The sequence below is a fragment of the Vulpes vulpes genome, chromosome 10 (genome assembly GCF_048418805.1).
Source record: "Vulpes vulpes isolate BD-2025 chromosome 10, VulVul3, whole genome shotgun sequence".
In the NCBI taxonomy this organism is placed as follows: Eukaryota; Metazoa; Chordata; class Mammalia; order Carnivora; family Canidae; genus Vulpes; species Vulpes vulpes.
Genome location: NC_132789.1, coordinates 84274760 through 84294250, shown reverse-complemented (window position 1 = coordinate 84294250; position 19491 = coordinate 84274760). Strand labels below are relative to the sequence as shown.

Below are 19491 nucleotides of genomic sequence, written 5' to 3'. Positions count from 1 at the left end.
CAGGACAGCCTGCCACAACAAAGAACTAGTCAATCCAAAATGTCAGTAGAGCCAAGGTTGAGAGAATGTGGCATAGAGTCTGTTCTCTCCAGTCTCCATACTCTCAGACTCCATGTCTTTCGATCCTATGTCGTCCATAACCCATCAGGTGGTTCACTCCATTAAACTGAAGGGGCCTGTTATGGCACACAAGAGCAACAGAGACCCTGAAATGTCCTCTAACACAAGCTGTCCTTCTTAGAGAAATGTGTGGTTTTGAATATAATCTTTTCTTAATATGTAGAGAATAAAGTTCTTATCCATACTCAACTCGACTTACTCTGCCAGAAAGAGAAAGAGAGAAAGAGAGGAATGTAAATAGTGTGGGTGATTCTGTTCCACGTTCCACTAGAGCATATGCCCTGAGGAGCGCAGAATGGGAGATGCGAATCTGATGTTCCTTCGGTTGGTCTCAGTTCCTGAATTGCTCTCATAGAATGAGCAACTTACCATGCTGAGTGTGATTCAAGTGTTTTAAGATACGTGATTTTGTGTGTGTGTGTGTGTGTGTGTGTGTGTGTGTGTGTGTGGTGTGGGGTTTTTTTAAAATTTTTTAAAATTTTTTGTAAAACATGGCCCCTAAATGCAAGCCAACTACTTCATCAGGTGTTTAGCTGAGAAAACAGCAATCTGTTCCAATGCTGGAGGAAAAACTGGCTGAGTTGGATGCTATATCAGCCTCAAACACGCACAAAAATGGCCATGTAAATGATGCTTTAAGGGATTTTTTTCCCAAAGGGAATTTTTTACTTGATATGATTTTTCACCTTGCTTACTGACTTAAGAACCAAACTCTACATAAAATGCAATTCCACATTTGAGGAGAGGTGATGGGAAGTTGGAGGTCTTGGGCGAGAGCTCGGGGGCGTGATTAGAGTTTGGGATGGTAAAAAAAAAAGAGAGAAAAGAAAAGAAGAGATGGTGAATGAATGAAGATCAGAAAGGCAAAGAAGATGGAGAGAGCACGTAGCTACTCTATCAATTTTCAGGCACATCTATTTGATAATTGAAAGGAAGTTTACAGATGTTATAAGAGAGAAGCTTTGCCACAGAGAGCTTAGTTTGTTGCAATATTGATCTTGTAAAGACATTACTGTGCAATGTAGGATCACGGTCTGTAAACTAATGTAATGCCTATTGAATTGTTAACTCTCTTTTCTTGTATGCCTAATGTACAATTTTGTCATATTTGTCCATGCAATTTAATAAGTTATGTTTTAGCTTGTTTTTTAATTTAAAAAGCCAGCAAGTAGATGTCATAAATTCTAAAGTTTGTTTAAATAATAAACAAGTAACAAGGCAGCTCTTGCAGATGTGCCTTTGAAGTCTGTATTTATATTAGGTGTGCAAATGGCTTTTTGGGTGTGTAAACAGTGAAGTTGAAAAATAGGTGGTCACTACTTATCTCTGTCTTTGCTGGTGCACATTCTGCCAATGGGCCATCCTTGGCAATTTGAAATGGAGGCTATTCTTCTGATTGTTAAGATGAGATGGGGAAAAGGAAAATTAACTCATAAATATTGCATGGGTCAAAAATTTTATGTGAGGTTTGGAAAGATAAACTCTATAGCAATCATTTCAGAAATTCCCATTTTAATTAAATACAATATTTTCAAAATTGTGCTATGATGCATGGCATAGGCTTTCTAAGTTGGGAACTTCCTGAATAATGCCCTAAATAAAGGGAAAATTGTTCTCTACTAAGTACTATTTTCAACACATAAAATTTTGTAATGATTTTCTTCTATTTCGTTATAAATTAAAGATATGGATACTATCTCCAGACCAAATTGTTACCTTTTATTGTCAAGATTTTAGTCCAGTGCTGCTATAAAGTACAATTTATGAAAAACAGTTTAGAGGAGAGAATTACAGAAATTAAATACTCAATTGGAAATACTGGAATACTGGAAAGGGTATAGGAATGGAAGATTATTACCTAATAGGTTTTAGTTGACTTACCAAATAACACTATTAGAAGTATTATTTGGATTCCAGAGAAAGAACACATTAAAGTCAAAGTTATAAATGTGTGAGACAAAATTCAAATCTGGTTCTAGGGATTCTGCAATCTATCCTTTTCTCTACAATATTCTGCTACCTAAACTCCATAATGAATTCAGTAATACTGAATAGAGGAAACATCCTAGTATAAATACATTCAAACCTCACTATAAAACTCACAATAGATTTATATACTGTCCTATTTAAATTAATCAGGGCAATGCACCTGGATTTCATGGAATGCATACAATAAAGATTTGTCATTCTCATCACAGTCCAATGCAGTTCAGGCAACTCTCCTTGGTAGCTTTTCTCCAAGTGGTGACCCAGAGATCCAATCTCCTTCTATACTATGATACTGCCATCCTAAACTTCAGCCCTTTCAGGCATTCACAGTAAGGGAAGAGAGAGGTCAGACAATCACTGTAGGGATCTTACCACTAGTGGAGCACATCACTTCTACCAATATATCAGTCATATGGACCCAGGCTAAATGCAAGAGATGCTGAGATATGTAGCCTTTCTGTGTGCTCAGAAGAAAAGAAAGAGAGAGAGAGAGAGAGAGAGAGAGAGAGAATAAGAGATCAAATCTGGAGAGTCCTTAGCATTATCTCTTTTACACTATTTAAGGAGATTTACTTCTTCATATAGCAAAAAGACCCTATGAATATTATGTAAAGGTCGAGATCCAGTTTATGCCACGGAACACGAGGTTACTCAGAAGGAGTGAAACTGTGCCAGAAGAATTGCCTGTTTTGCGACAGGAGGCTTGAGATATCAGAAGAAAGTCTACCTGTTATGGTAATAGGAGGAATGTTAGTTGGAGGAAGCCAGGCAGACAGCCCTGAATATCAAATAACCCCGGTAAGGAAAATACAAAAAAAGGGAGAAGTGATCCAAGAAGAATAGATGTCAAGTGCATAGAGAGCAGGAAAGAATATGGGTAGAGAAATGGGTAGGAGCAAATGGTTTAGGATTAACGGTATAAAAAATATCATAGTTAGTGTTTATTGTATGTAAGTCAGTTTACAGGTTGTTAATCCCCATAACAACCTTATGAGGTAAATTGTAGTATCTCATTTTATAGGTGATGAAACTAAGGCCCAGAACCATACAGCTACTCAGAGGCAAAGGATATAAACCCAAGCTAAATCTGGCTCAAGTCTACGCTTTAACCTTTATACTTTATTGCCACTTTAAAAGACAAACCCTGCTGGATTTCCTCTTTTAAGTGATACTTAGTTTATGACATAGAGGCAGCTTTTCAAAAGAAAATGTAAAAGGCTGGATGTCAAAGTTCCAATGTACTTTCTCACCCACTGATTCATCAGACTATATTGGGCCTTTCTTCCTGATCTCATTTCCTCTTTGCAAAGTAATTATTTAAAAGGCTAAACAAACTGATAGATACCTTATCCATCACCCTGCTTACAGACCCCTGCCTTTGCCATTTCAGATCAGAGGAAATGCTACTTCTAAATTTCTCTGGAGTAGGAAGTTCACAACTTCCTTTGTAATCTGTCTCAACATTCATACTCTGCAAATAGAGTAAATATATGGCATCTGGAATGCATGGGAAATCTGGAATTCTTCATAAAAATTCCAGGAAGGGCAGTAAATTCTGAATAGCATATAAGTCAAAACTAGAAAAATATATGCTTTCCACAGACCCTCTACACTACTGTCTCAAAGATGGATTGATCAATCAACCCGAGTGTTGTCTCTTTTTTTCTGCATTCTATCTATCCTATGTGCAGTGTTTTGCAGATTGGAGGAGAAGAAATTATTACTTTTTTCTTAAGAATCTTCTTCCTTGGCCCATTGGGGTCTGATCATCTCTCAAGGAAATTTTTAATAGACCCTGAAAGTAGTGGTAATGTTGCTAATATTTAATGACCTATATGGTGGTACTGGTCAATCAGGCATGCATATCAGCCAATCAGCAGGGCCACAGGCTGTAAGCAAGAAGTCCAGTTGTCCTAGTACTAACCAACTGAACATCAGGCTGCTCTTAACCTTGTCCTGTGGTGGTTCTGGCAGACATGCTAAAGGAGATTGTAATCTCCTGCATATTCCTGCTGTGCTAACATGCACACTGAGGGTCATACTAGCTGTCTCTGTGTCAGGTACAGGTTAAAATCTGAGCTTTTTTGGCTTTCTATGGGATAGTATTACTTGTATTTCAAACTCTGCTGATTTATCTCAAATAGCTGATATTCTTGTTATATTCAATGATTTCTTTTGAGATTGGTTTGTATTGGATATGTTTCTTCTTATTTAAAAAAAAATCATTAATCAAATCTGGCTTGTTCTGTAAACTTTCCATGTGGCTTAGAGAAAAATTAACTCATCCTCACTAGAATATTTAGTTACCAATGTTTCCCCTACCCAAGTATATTGTAAAAGATGGCTCCTTTGATTATGAAGTATAAATCCTGATCCTAGCATCTACATCCTGGCCCCTGACCTCACCCACCCTTCTACCCATCATTACTTATACCCTCAGTTATAACTTTAGATTTCTGTGTCACAGTTTGTCTGTCTCATTTTTTCTCTGCTCAGGGGAGTTGATCATCATGTGACAAAGGCCATTGATTGTCCCCTGTACTTAATTCTCTCCTTCTTCCTTTCAGCAGTAGAATTCCAGCGTTGGTAGGGCACATGGCCAATAAACCTCATGAAAATTGCTCTGGCTAATGGGATGTAAGCAGAAGTGATATGTACAAACCACTTGGGCAAAACTTTTGTTTTTTAATAGAGAACTGTGGATATGATGCTGGTGACACAGTTCACCATACAGATGAGGACAACACTGTATGGAATGGGGCTGTTGGGGAGAAAAATATTTTCTTTACCTTTCAAATGTCTCCCGGATAGTCTAAGAGTTAAATTGACATGAGACAGATAAACAGGAGAAAAATCAAACAAAACCTCAATAAAAGATATACCTCCTATTTATATGGGAAAGACCTATGAAAACTAAATCTCCAAAATGGCCAAAGCCATCACTGTAAATACCTCCAGCTAAAGACAAAAGATTTTGGGGGTGGAGAGTTAATTAAGGGAGGTTACCAGGAAAAGCATAGTAAAGAAGGGTAATGTTGTTACCTGGACTTAAGTCCATGCCTTCTCCATCGATAACAGTTTTTAGAGATTTTAGAGTGATCTTGGTATAGCCAAGAAAACACTTTTACAAATGGAAATTTCCCTTATGCATGTAAATATCTCCTATAAAAGGATAACTTCTATTTGGTTTTCAGAGCTTCTTTATATCTACAGTTTCTTAAAAATAACCAGCTTAAAATAATCAATATGCTAAAGAGGCATATTTTGGGGGTAGTAAAATTTGCTACCCTACAGGGGTTCCTGAAGACCTTCATGGAGCAAATCTACCTATCTACTCTGAACAAAGCCCATTTTACTTGTCTTTATGTGAGATAGAATTAAACTTCTTTCCTATTTGAGCCACCCTTTTATCTTTGTATAGGAACTTCATCTGTACCTAACTAATAAATCAGAATATGAAAGAACTGCCTGAAGATTATTTCTAACCTAAAGGGCAAAATATTGCCAAACAAAATGAGCGGAAAGTGGTTAAACTCACTGACTTCCTAAGCCCTTTGCTGTGGTCTGAATGTTTGTGCCCCTCCAAAATTTATATGTTGAAACCCTAATCCCTAAGGTGTTGGTATAGGAAGTGGACCTTTGGGAAGTGATTAGGTTATATGGGCTGAGAACCTCATGAATGGGATTAGTTCCCTTATAAAAGAGGTGTTCTGACATATTCCAGCATGTGAAGATAAAACAAGAAGCCTGTGACCCAAAAGAATGTCCACACTTGACCATTTTAGCATCCTGATCTTGGATTTTTCAGCCTCCAGAACTGTGAGATATAAATTTCTGCTGTTTTTAAATTACACAGTCTGTGATATTTTGTTATAGAAGCCCAAACAAACTAAGATACCTACCTGTCCAATTTGAACACTTTTTTCTACGATTAGAGTCAAAATATTTAGCAAATCATACAACATAGGCCAATGAATCAGAATAGTTCTAGTAAGGACTTAAATCAACATGCAATGGTGTATAGGAGTCCCGTATTTCATTAAGAAAAAAGGTGATTGGAATTAATTGGGTAAGAAAATGATGATTAGAAAGTGACCCAATAAGCAGTACCATTGAAATGAACTGAATTTCAATTGCTCTGTTGCAAGAATCAGTAGTCTCCTAGGTGGGCAGTTCTCATTGCCTTGAAGTCATCTTCATTCCTGAGGGTCTCAGAGAGAATAGTTTGACTTTTAAATCCCGCCCCTCAACTGAAACCATGAGCTGGGATTATCCACCAGTCCCACTTTGAGTGTTATTTGCATATATTAAGAACTAATTCCCTCTTAAACTCTTGGGCAGAGAGTGCAATACCCAGGGTTTGTAACAGTTGGAGTGAAACCCCCAGGTGATGAAAGTCTATCCCATATAGTTTTTGGCTCTCTCCCTCTCCAACAGTAACCCCATCAGGAAATAGTAATATATCACTCCCATGCAGGTTTTTATACTTCTGCAGCAAATATGACAAAATGTTCCCACCTCATAATATAAAGGTGGTGACTACTTTGGAGCCTGTGATTACTTTTTTGGTATGCTTGAAACATTTTATGAAACATTTATAAACTTGTGAAATATGTTATGCTTTATAATATTATAATTAAATATTAATATAGCAACATTAAGTGATTTTTATAGTAGCAAAAAATAAAATGAACTCAGTGGTTTACCTAATTTCTTATGAATAGTTTTATATGATGTCACTATCTACTTGGTTAAGGAAATCTAATCACTTTAATTTTTTCATGTATATCTTGCTTTTAAAAACTGCTAAGGACATTGGGTTTTCTTTCTGAATTGTTTCCACAACTTATGAATGACATAATGCTTCAGTTGGAGTCTACGGCTAACTATAACAAGTCTCCTCAAAGTACATATTCTGGTCTCCCCTTTTTATCTGGCTCAATCCAGGTCAAGTTTGATTTAAATAACACTAGGAATGTAGCATTATTTTAATTTTTTTTGGCTTTACTTGATTGTTCTTTAGCTTCATCTCCAGGAATTTCATCTATCTTGACTGAGTTTTATTTTTCAACTTCTTAAGGAAGGAAAATCCCACGATGGTAAGATCATTTCTTAACAAAGTCATGAAGTTACTATAGGTGTAAACAGTAGGCCTGAGTTCCAGAGGAAAAAATTAGAGATTTGTTCTTATGATAATTCGTTAAAAACTAGGAATGACCGCTATGGATTTGTCAAAATCTCATTACAGCCAATAGATCTATGTTCCTTTCTGATAGGATGAAAGCTGAAAAAGAAATCAGTTAAAATCTTACTCAAGAGTAATGGACCCATCTTTATGATACACTCACGATAGATAAAGTGATCTAGACTTAACTACAGTAAACTGTGTGCCAAGATAATTAAAGGAATTGGGTTATCAATTCTTACCTCCCCCAAATAAACCAAAGTTAGTGCCTTAAGATAATACAACAATAAACTAATAGATATTTTAAGAGACGGAAAATGATAAAAATACTTCCCAAATACTAATCGAGAGGAGGAATCCAGGTCTAAAAAATCAACATAAAGTCCAAGGGATGTGTATTGAAAGAGAAGGTCCTCAACAGCAACTAGCCAGTCTTATTATTTCAGTAATTATGTGATTATGAAGGCCACCTCCTACCCTTACTCCTTTTTATCACTATCTAACACTTCCTTTCTTCTTTCCCCTACTTCCTGTTTCTCATCCCCACCCCAGCAGCAGCTGCCCACAATAACTTAAGTTCCTCAAAATGAGCAGCCTGGGGCCATTTGTTTCATCCACTGTATCTAGGGCAGTGATTCTCAAAAAAGAGTAATTTCCAGATCATCATCAGCAACGGCAACCTGGAAACTTATTAGAAATGCAAATTATTAGGCTCCAACCCATACCTACTAAATGAGAAACTCTAGGGGTGGGGCCTAGTAATCTCTTTTAATGTGCTTTCCAGGTAATTCTGATGCATGCTAAATTTGAGAATCTCAGTTTTAGGAAAGATAATTCTTAGAAGCATGAAATGCTTGAGGACCTCAGGTGAATCACTGATTCTCAATGGATCTTGAAAATTCTTTGAATTGGAAGCAAGATCTTTAAATCCTCCAAAGAATCACTTTTGATTTTCTATAATAAACCTCCAGAGGTAGATATTTAGCATTTTTGAGAGCACTTACTAGATCCAAGTACTGTAATGTTAAGTACATATCCTGTTATGGTATCAATAATCTCATTTTACAAGTAAGGAAACCTAAATTTAGAAAGATTAAGTAATTTGCACTGGGTTATAAGGTTAGTAGGTGTTGAAGCCAGAATTCTAAGCCATGTAAGCTGGCTCTACTCTACAGTACAGCTTGATTTGCTGGTTCTATGAAAAGGGGTAGTGAAATATAGCTCTAGGCTAAAAATTTTTGCTTGGTTTTTTCATTTAAGAAGATTGAACCTTGGCTCTCTCTTATACCTTGGGTTTTTTAATTATCTGCAAAAGTTAGTGTTTGTTTAAATTTCTCAGTGAGCTCACTCACTATGATTAATAATCTTGATTTAGGTACTGGGTCCATAGTTTGTTAATGTACTAGTAGTTGTATTTTAGTATTGTAATCTCACAGTGCCATGGAAATAACTTATAGTGAATATAAAGATATGTACATATGATATTGCATTTTATTTCTGGGAAGTTTTTACTGAATTATAACAATAATATATATATATATTTTCACAAATAAAGATAATCTAAAAACTGATTATATTTTCAAACAAAATTTCAGTTCATGTGATACACAAATTGGAAATAAAAGGAGTAATTTATAAATGAATGGGGCAGTAGTATATATTGAAGTGCTGTAGTTAAAATAATAATTTTCCTGGAATTTTTTCTTTTTTGAGATATACAATTATTATCCACAATTATAATATATGCCTTTGTATTATATCAAACAACAGATTAAAAGTCAAATTTATAAATGTATTAGAAAAGTCTCAAGACTTTAGGTGCTCATTTGGTCCTTACACAAGAAAGCAATCTCTACTGTCATTGTACAGAGGCATTGTAAGTCTACTTAACTTCTACTTAGAGGACATGGTTCTACTACATTCATGGGAGAGGCCATTAAAAAGCTTTTTTTTTTTTTTTTTAAAGTAATGAACTAGTTTAAATAGAAACATGTCTACTTGTTTTGAAAAAATATTAAGGTCTAGCTATAATTAGCACTAAGCCCTTCAAAATAGATTGTTGTTTAAATATTAATAATTGATATGGCGTATACCTTCCACAGACAAAGTGTTTATATGTGTTTCATTTTTATACATGGACATTTAATGTCCAAAATTTATGTATCAAGAATACTATATAATGCTCTGTGAGAAACTGTCAACACCAAAAGATTTGCATCTGGCAGGAGTTGGTGCTGGGAAAGAGGAAAGGGTATCTAATCACAGTTTTTACTAAAGGTGCATAGATCTGTTGAAAAAAAGTCCTACCAAGCAGCTAAAAATGCTTCATATTGAAAGAGTTGATAGATAAGTGCCCCGAAAAGGTTAGAAAAAAAAAAACAAATGCAATATAATAAAAATATCATTTGACATAAGAATGCACTAATTCCCTCGCTGTGCTAACTAGATTGAAGTGGGAAATACTCAGCTGCCTTTGTTGGGACAAACTCAAAACTTGGATTAGATCCTCCAAATGAGTAGATGACCTCTGAATAAGATGATTCAGTAGGCTGCTTTAATAATATACCATTACTCCTACTTGCCTTGAAACAGAAATTACTCAATTTTGGGAGACTATGGGTGAAAGGCACATTTGACACTTGCAGACATTTAGTTTTCATTTGCTTTGTAATGCATTACCCATAGCAAATTTACCTCCATCTTCAGGAATAAAGATGACATCCACCATGAAGCTTCTTACATTTTTCTGTCTGCTATTTCCAGTGTCATATATCTAACATATGATAACCTCCCATTATAAACTGTAATGTTAGGGAAAAGATTTTATTCATTTTGGGTGCCCATATGGCTATTCTTGACCTACTTGCAAATATATGACAGGATACACTGAACATTCTCTTATTCTGACATTTCTATTTCTGACATTGAACACACCTTTTAAGAATAAAATTATCTTTATCATGTGTACCTAGGCATCAGAAAATTAAAATTTAAAAATCTACTTGGCCTCATTTTATGTGGATACCTTATTGCCTGCCCTCGAGGTATTATCAACATTTTATATTACAAAAAAATATTTTTTATTGAGATTTTCATAGTTAAACATTGAAATCCTGAAGCATTTTGTTTCTTTGCAATCATCTTTGTTGGAATAAAAAAAATTGTGTTGATCAAAATGTTGTCTTAGTTGTTACTGACAGCTGTTAAAATGCTGCTAAAAATATAATGCCAACTACTGAAAAGCTAACTGCTCCTGTGAAGTCCTAATGAGAAATTCTAAATGAGTTTTTCATCAAGTTCAACAGAGACTCATGTTTCTCACACCTGACCCACTGGATTGTTTCACTTTTCTGTGGTTGTTATAGCACATAATATCAAAGAAACAGCCCCAATGCATAGTCCTAATGTGCAAACAAACCATGAATTTATTTATGCAAGATTAGCACAGTTATTTAAAGGTGATGAATTTCCTGTACTAAACCAAGAAAAAGAGAAGAAGACAAGAAATTGAAAATATCTTTATTTTTATTAAAATATACTGCTCTAAGTTCCTCTCCCCCTTTTCAACTACTGTACATTATTTCTAAATTTAGAACATCAGTGTAGGCACAGTGAAATCTGATTTGCTTCTAATAATATGGCATACTAATTGTGATGCATGTGCTGTTGGGTGCTCTGTCGTCTCAAAATCTGGCCATAGAAATGTATTAGGTTTATGTACTTTTATTTAAAATGACTACAAATGAAATTAAGGTAGATAGATGAATAAATACTTGGGAAAACAAATATAGAAATGAGTGAATAACCAAGGCTAATAAAAATATTCCAAGTAGTCTAGAAAATGGAGTTTGGTCTATTTTGGATATTACAAAAACCCTGATATGTTTTGTATTTATCTTCTGGTCCACAATTTCTTATTTGCTTGCAATGTTTATAAACTGTAACATGTGTGTTTTGCAATAAACAAAGAAAAAGTTCTATCTTATATTATTCCCCTATTTATCTTCTCTCCCCAATATCCCCCCCCCCCCATTCTGTCTTTCTCAACTCTTTCCAACAGCTGGTAAGAGATGGTGTGTGTGTGTGTGTGTGTGTGTGTGTGTGTGTGTGTGAAGAAAGCCTAGCTTTTTAGAAAGGAAAAAAAAAACCAAACCCTGCCAGCATGGCTAGGCTTTATTAATGAAGTTAACTATGACCAAATGCTTAGCCTTTAACTTTTAAAAATTATTGAATACAATTAAACTATATGATACCTAGTGGTTTTCACTTTCTTGTTAGTAAGTAAAGATATAAAGGAGAGGTATTTAATACGTTTCAAAATAAATTTGAAAAGATTCTTTGGGGGGTGGGTAATGATTTCATGGTTTAAACAACTCCATGCTCTTTTTTTCTTCCCTCAGTCAGCTGTTTGAAGAAATGGGATTAGCATCAGGGAACTAAGGGGTTGCTCTGCTAAAGCTAAAATAAAGAGCAAAGGAGAATTTTTTCCAACACGAAGTTAGATGATATTAGGCTTTGTATCTGAAGTTATATAATAGAGGATGTGATGTCACACATGTAAATTGCAAACGCTGAGTCTTGCATTTTATGGTGGCAAACCTCAGAGAGTTTGACACTAATGGGATGAGGGAGGGTGGTGTCTTAAGACACAGCGACTGTGGACTGAGGGTGATCTATTGTCAAAAGGGAGATAACTATTGTTGCTGCTTCAGGATTTAAGACTCTTTGGCAGCTGTAAATTGTCTCTATTTGGAGATAAAGTTAAATTCCTTTTCTGTTCTTTTCCTTTCTTAATTTTTATTTAAAAAAAAACACATTTTCATCCTTTTGCAAAGAGAAAAATATGCTTATCCAAAAGGCTGAGAAGAACAAACTTTGTTGAGACAGCTTAAAAAACAAGCAAGTAATGACATTTCTAGGCATACACTTTTTTAAGGTGTTAGGGCTCCTTATTAACAAGCATTGGCACAAAGAATATTCCAAACAGAAAACCCTGCACCCCCATCTTTGATGGAGTGTCTCAGAGATACCACTTGTGGGGTGATTCCAACCAAAATAAGTGTCTCTTTCTTTTCAGATGAGGGACCCACAGATCTTATCCTGGAGTTGTTCTCCCTTCATGGCACAGGACCACCTCTCGTCTTATGGACAGCACAACAAAATAAAGCGAAGAGGGAAACTTAATTGTTCAAACGTCTGGCAAATTAATTTAAATACCCAGATTATCCCCCAAAGATTTGCCTGTTAATAATTGCTAGATCCCCTAACATCCCTCCCAAAGAACAAGAGAAGCTGCTATATATGGGCATATGCCCCCCACTCCTAGCTATTTTGGTGTGAAAAAAATTTCAAAAGAATATTTACATATGCTTAAAACTCAATCTTAGTTGTATAATACCAAATGGTTTTTAAGGCAGGGAAGATAAACATTTGAGAATGGGCAAGAAAAAACACGTAAGAAATCTACATTTCCAAGATGTTGCACTTATAATAACCTACTTTATGCCATAGTCTGATCCCTTGACAAGTTGTCTGTAATGGAAATTATTGATTAGAATCGTGGTAGGGTATCTAAGTAAAGAATGTTTAGGTTAAGTCATTTTTTAAAGTGGGAAGGAATAATCAATACCTAATTTGCAAATTTTGTAAACAGAATTCACATTATATAGGTTACCTTAAATAAGAGTTTTCTCTAGCATTTCATTACGAACAATTTCAAGCGTACAAAAAAGTTAGAAGTTTACAGCAGACACCTGTATACCCACCACTAGATTCCACCATTAATGTTGTACTTCAATATATACATGCCTCACCCTATACCCACCCGTCCTTCTGTACACCTTACTTAGCAGCCCACCAATGTCAATCCAGCTTACTTTTTTCTGCATTTCAAGATTCAGTTTCTGCAGTAGACACTTGTAATTAATCGTCGATATGTTCATTTGAAAATGCATTCTTATTTTCTTGCTTTCGCTTAAAACCTAATACTTTAAGAACTCTACATCCCCTACAAAGAAGGGAGCTGAGGCAAAAGGTCGTTTTACTAGAGGCCAAAATGCCCCCTTCAGCCATCTGAGAATCGAGCAGTGCCCATACTGTACATGTGGGGGATGGACGCAGAGGGGAGCTGGATATGGGACAGTGGGAAGGCGCTTGAAGAAGGGCGGTGATGGTTTTAACAGGGCAGCTCCGTGTTGAACACGGTTCTGTGTGGGAAGAGATTAGCAACTTTCACAGCTCTTTGGGAGCAAAACGGGAAAGAACCCTGCGAAGGGCGGGGTGCTGGTGGTGGTTTAGGGTGGTGGTCAACAGATCCTGCAGGGAAAGAAGTGCCAAGCCGGGAAAGGGGTGTGTGTGTCCGGGGGGGGGGGGTCAGTTCGCGGGGTTTTTAAACTCTACATCATACAGGACAACGGGCACGGAAGCCTGTGAGTGACGGTGACATTTACGATGCGCCCCCATCCCCCCCCCCCAAAAAAAAATTTTCCACCAAGGCTAAGCGTAACGGTGCAGCGGAGGAGCCGGGCTGAACGTGTATCTCACACACGCGAGTGCACGCGAACACGCGCGCGCACACCGGCGCACACATCCCCCTGCCAAGGGTGATCTGCGTGGCCCAGAGTGACGGACGTGGGACTCCGGGGAGGCTCGGAGCCCGCCGGCGGCGGGCGGCTCCGCAGGGCAGCGGCAGCGCAGCGGGAGAGCCCCGGGCTCGCGGGTCCCAGCTGGGTCCTCTGCCCCCCGCCGTGCGCGCGCCCCCTCGGCCGGGCCGCCCCCCTTTCACTTTCGCGTCTGCGTAGGTGTCTGCCCCGGCGGGCGCGGGGGCGCGGGGGCGCGGGGCGCGGGGGCGCGCGGGGCGGCGCGGGGGCGCGCGGCGCTCGGCGAGCGGAGGGGGAGGGGGAGGGGGCCCGGCGCGGCGCGGCGCCCCGGCCTCGGCTCGCCCCGCGCAGGCACCGCCCGCCGCGTGCCAGCCGCTGTCACGGCCCGGGCGCCGGTCGCCGGTCGCGGCCGCCGCTCCTCAGCCGCCTCCCCCCGCGCCCCCGCGCGCAGACACCGGTCCTGCCTCGGCGTCCCCCCCACGGTGGGGGTGGGGCAGCGGCGCCGCGGGCTCGGCGGCGGGCAGAGCGGCGGCCTCGCCGGGTGGGCGGCGGGCGAGCGGGAGAAGAAACTTTTCCCTCCCGCCCCCCGCGCGTGGTCCCCGGGCCGCGCTGCCCCCCGCGGGTGGGAGGCGCACCTGAGGCCCAGACTTTGGGGGGACGCGCGAAGTGGTGGCCGGAGGGTGCCGTGCGGGGGGTTCCGTCTTCCCGGGGCCTCCGGGCAGCCGCGGGCGCCCCCACCCCGCGCCCACCAGCCGGGGGCCGGCCGCCCCGCAGCCGCCCCGCAGCCGCCCCGCAGCCGCCTCCCGCTGCGGAGGGTGTGACCCGGGGAGGGGGCCGCGGCGCCGCGGGCTCCCCCTGCGGCCGCCCCCTCGCACACACACAGGCACACACGCTCCGCCGCCTGAGCTGTCACCGGCCACCCCAGGCCCGGAGAGGGGGCGCGGAACCCGCCGCCGCGCTCCCCGGCCTCCAGGGCGGCCGCCGGCAACGCCCGGGAGACCAGCAGCCCCGGGAGAGGGGCCCGCTCGGGGCCGGGCCGCCGCTGCTGGGGGCGGGCGGGCGCTCGCGTCCCCTTCGGCGCGGTGTGGCGCCGCCGCCTCGCCGCCTCCTGCGGGGTAGCAGCACTACGGGTCCGTTGCTCTACCCACCGTCAGGGCGCCTGCCGGACTGTCATCCTCTCATCCTTGCCGCCGATCTGCTCGCTAGCACTGGGCTTGCCGGCGGCGGCGGCGGCGGCGGCGGCGGGAGTCTCGCTGCCCTCACCCCCGCCCCACCCCCCGCCCCGCGCCCCAGCTTCCCCACCATGTCCTAGAAAAGGTGAGTGCGGCGACAGTCCCTTTGCGCTGACAGCGGCGGGAGGGGGCCCGGGGAGCGCAGAGGCGGCCCAGGGGAGGGCAGGGGCCGCGCAGGGGGCGCGGGCGGGCGCGCCGAGGTGGGCTGCGGGCAGCAGACCAGGTGCCCGCCGGGCCGCCTCGGGGCAGGGGTGCGGGCGGCAGGCGAGCGACCGCGGCGGCCGTCCCTGCAAAACCTAACCTAGATTCTGCAAGCAGCTGCGATCCAGGGCAAGACCGGCCCTCCGAAAAGGAGGCAAAAACTTAGTGAAAGAGACACGTCCATTCCTTTAATAATAAATCCGCCAGCGCAGGCTGAGCCGCCGCCCCCCTCGCCTGCCCCGGCGCTCGGTCCGGGACTCCCCTCGCTCCTGCCCGCCGCCCGCGCTCGGCCCGGGTGCGATCGATGCCCGACAGCTCGCCCGGCCCCGAGAGCGCGCGTGACGGCGGGCCCCGCGGGAAAGTTGGGACACTCGGCGGGGACTCCCGGCTGCGGGGTCCCGGGGGCCGCTGCGCACAGGGCACTGCTGAGCGCCGGAGTCGCCCCGCCGCCAGGGAGTTCCCTACCTGGAGCGGCGGGGAGTTCGAGTCTTCCAGGGTGGGGGGGGGGGGGGTCTGGAATCCCGAAGCTTAATTACAGTAAAGGGAGGACGTGGGGGGGACGGGGGGGCCTTGGGCACAGACAGTGACCCCCTCCCCCTGGCCCTCTGACTCCGGCGGGGGCGAGGCAGGGGTGAGGCGGGAGGCGGGCTGCACAGCTGCCACCGCCGGGCTGCGGGTCGCCGAGGGCCGGGGGCCCGGATTTAGGTGTGTACGTCACTGGCGCTGACTCTGGGCCAGCGGGGAGCCTAAAACGGAGCCTCAGACGCGGAGCCTCAAAGTCTTTAGAAATCAAAGTTAAGAAGCCCTTGCTTTTGCCTAGTAGCTCCAGCGTTTGGGTGGGCGAGAGGAAAGTCGAGGTGGGGGCGGCTGCAGGGAAACAAATGTATTGCAGGCTCTCGATCTTTAGAAGACACTTTGGTTCCTTTTCCCTCCTGTGTGTTTCTCCCAATTGTGTGCACACCCCGCCCCCCCCCCCCCCCCCATTATAAAGAAGTGAGTATCCTCGATGGCTTTCAAATTGAGCTAGTGGAAAAATCCAATACTAAACTAATAAATGAACCGACGAAATCATAAAGAGGGACAGCAGTAGCTCTTGACCCTGGCACTTTTTTTTTTCCTTTTTTCTTTCTTCTTTTTTTTTTTTTTTTTGGTGGGGGTGGGAGAGAGGCTGCGTTTAAAGGGCTTTGGCTGCGCTGAAATCACCCGCTTTTCCTGCACGGTTAAAACAAGGAAATTCAAATCGAGGGGGAACGTGATCCCCTTGCTCGCGGGCAGCGACGCTGCGGCCGCTCTGCTGAGAGGTAACTCGCAGGACCGAGGGAAGGGGCGGGGAGAGGAGCCCCGGGGGTCCGGGCGAGCCCACTCGGAGCCCTCCCCTGCGCGCGGACGCCGTGGGCGGTGCCTGGGCCAGGGCTGCCGCTCACCTGGCGCTGCAGGTGGACAGCATGAGGGAACGACACGGTGGCTGGATCTCGGGAAAACCGACTTCTTCCGCGTCACCACACTTTTCACGCCTTTCCAGTTAGCCCGAGGTCAGCCAGGAGGATAGTCAGGTGGGAGCGAGCAAGTTTGGAGCAGCCGAGCGAGAGGGGCGGGGGGCGGCGCGTGCAGGGTGCCCGGCGCTCGGCGTCGCGGCTGCTGCCCGGCACCCCAGGCGCCCGCCGTGGCTGCGGCTTTAAGGGAGCTGCCGAGTCTAGGCTGTGTCGCAGCAACTTTGTATCAGTCATGTCGCCCTCCTGGTGACTGACAGCCGGGGTGGTCCAATGAGAAGCCCGCCTGGCCTGTGCGGCGTGGAGCCTTGCTTCCCTCCGGGCCAATAGGAAGGGCTCAGGGGGGCGGGACAGCAACCTGAACTTTATCTGGACATGTGACCACCCCGGCCCTGGAGCTGGCCCACTCCCCCTCCGGGCTTTCGCCCGCCCTCTCTCCCTCTCTCCCTTCCCACTCCGCCCGCCCTGGCCCTGGCCCTGGCCCTGCCCCCGCCTCTCCGCCCCTCCGCGCCCGGGGTGTCATTGGACCGGGGAGACGCAAGCCAACTTCAGGCTGCTCGGAGGAAGCCCGTGCAGTCACCTGGGTGCAGGAGCGTTGCAGCCTCGGGCTCTCTCGCTGCAGGGAGAGCGGCACTCGCTGGCCTGGATGTGGTTGGATTTGGGGGGGCTCCGCAGCAGGGGTGTCGTGGCGTTGGCGAGCGCTGCAACAGGTAGACGCCGAGAGACGGACCCCGGCCGAGGCAGGTGTGTAGGGGTGCGCCGCGGGGCGCCGCTCGCCGGACTCGGCTGGCGGCCGCGGCGCGGGAGCGTGCACTTTGCAGGGAGAAGTGGCTGCGTAATCCGGAGGCACAGTCAGTATGGTGCTGTGTGCTTGTTGTTTTGTTTTGGTTTTCCACTTTTTACCCCCTTTGGCCGCCAGAGGACTATTTTGGGAAAGTTTGGCCACTTTGGATAAATGCCCTCTAACGAGCAGCTTTCAACCGCCTTTGGCAGTGGGAGGTCTACCACCCTTCCCTTTCCCCAAGGATGAGTTTCGGATCGCCTTCCTTATACGATTTTTAAGGGGCGTTTGAATAATATTTGTTTCCTCTATCAATTGCGGAAGCACCCACATCTGAGCTAGAGGTGTAGCGGATAAGGGCAGTTGAAGGAGATACAGATCCTGATGTAGCCTGTCTGAAGGGGGCTCTGGAAATTCGTGCATTTCCCGTTCCCTAGTATTTATAAAACTCTTGAGAGAGGCTAATGCTTTCTGTGGCATCAGTTGTAATTCCAAAGGCAGGGGAGAAAGGATGAAGCTTCTTTTGGTGTCATCAGTACCCTACTATTGAACTTTAAGTGCATGGTTTTTCCCTACTGAATTTTAAAAGACCAGGCTTAAATCAAAATGGTTTATGGCACCATCAGTTTTGACTATTTATTATGACCTAGAAGTCAGGAGAACTTTTGTTTGTTACCAGACAAGTTTTTGGGAGCGCTGAATTCCTAATGCACTTAAATTGCTTTTTAACATTTGTATGACCATTTCTCTAGGTGCTGTTATTGATGACATTTACATAATAATGATAACAGCGTGCCCATCTGTGAAGTTCTGTGAAGTTTTAATTGTATGTTTGGGTTCAAGGCACACTATCATTGAAATGCCTGAGGATAGAAGTTACAAAAAAAGATAAAGGGGAGCTTTTTCCTTTAAGAGGGACATAGTTTGGCTTGGGGATTTTTGGAAAGATCAGGTGGCTCAGTGAATTAGGTGAGTGAATAGAAATCAGGTGTGCTCAGTTCTAACTGGTTCTCCCGCTCTCTTAGGTGACCTTGGGCAGGTTTCTATCATTTACCCCATGTATAAAAGAAGAGGACAAAATAATAGTTCCGTAGTGAGGATGACAGAAAAATAGTTACATACGGCAAACTTTGACAGCCGTGCAACTAGTGAAAATTGTGAAATTCTTAAGGTTCTGTCTTTAAGATGCCATATTAAAGTGAAATAACTATAGAAAATGGTATGTTTTAAATGAGACTGTGGGGGGGGGGCTTAAAAGTGAAAGTGTTTTCAGACAAAATGTCAATTCACAAGAATCTTTGTTAATATTCCTAAAAAAAAAAAAAAAAAAAGCAAACCTATTTCCTTCTGGAAGAGCGCAGTTTAACACTGACTATAAAACCTGAAATTTTAAAGTCAGGTTTTTCCTTTGTAAAAAGTTTTTAAGAGCATATGAATAGCTCTTCCTTACTTTTGGAAATTTCCTTTATGTTTTGGGGGAGGCCATTTGCATGAAAATTAAAGGGTCATAATGGTTTTTGTCCCTGTCCCTAGAGAGCCTCTGTTAACATTTCTGCTGTAAGGGAGACAAATCTGATTTTATATAAGCTGGATATGTATACCTGTGTCTGCTTCATCTTATACTTTAGTAACAACTTTTCCTTTACTATGGGGGTGTTAAGTTCTATGAGGAGTATATTCATCAACTGATATTTTCAGTATTTACTAGTAAGTTCAGGCAAACTGAAATTCTGCTCAAGCCATGGCTATGCCACTTCCAAAAAGACAATCTGAGTTTCCTGGACTATTTAGGAAATAAATGCCTAACATAATCTATTTGTTTACAGAGAAGACTGATTAAAAGACTGATTAAAGTAATAGGGGGGCATTCAGCATAAAATATTTTGATACTCCT

The 19491-nt window shown here is 43.3% G+C and overlaps 1 protein-coding gene and 1 long non-coding RNA gene across 5 annotated transcripts in view; one reads left to right on the top strand and one right to left on the bottom strand.

Moving 5' to 3' along the window:
* LOC112934699 (uncharacterized) overlaps nt 1-15177 on the bottom strand; it is a 76068-nt gene extending 60891 nt beyond the window's left edge. Inside the window, exon 1 of the long non-coding RNA XR_011994973.1 lies at nt 15042-15177. This is a non-coding gene — a long non-coding RNA (uncharacterized lncRNA). The remainder of the gene's footprint in view (nt 1-15041) is intronic.
* NR3C2 (nuclear receptor subfamily 3 group C member 2) overlaps nt 14953-19491 on the top strand; it is a 329868-nt gene continuing 325329 nt past the window's right edge. For 2 of the 4 annotated variants that reach the window (XM_072724791.1, XM_072724790.1), the window contains exon 1: nt 17142-17560. The gene's annotated coding sequence lies outside the window, so the exon portion shown is untranslated. Of the gene's footprint in view, nt 15211-17141; nt 17561-19491 lie in introns of those variants that run through there. The other 2 variants (XM_072724792.1, XM_072724793.1) reach the window with 2 other exon arrangements.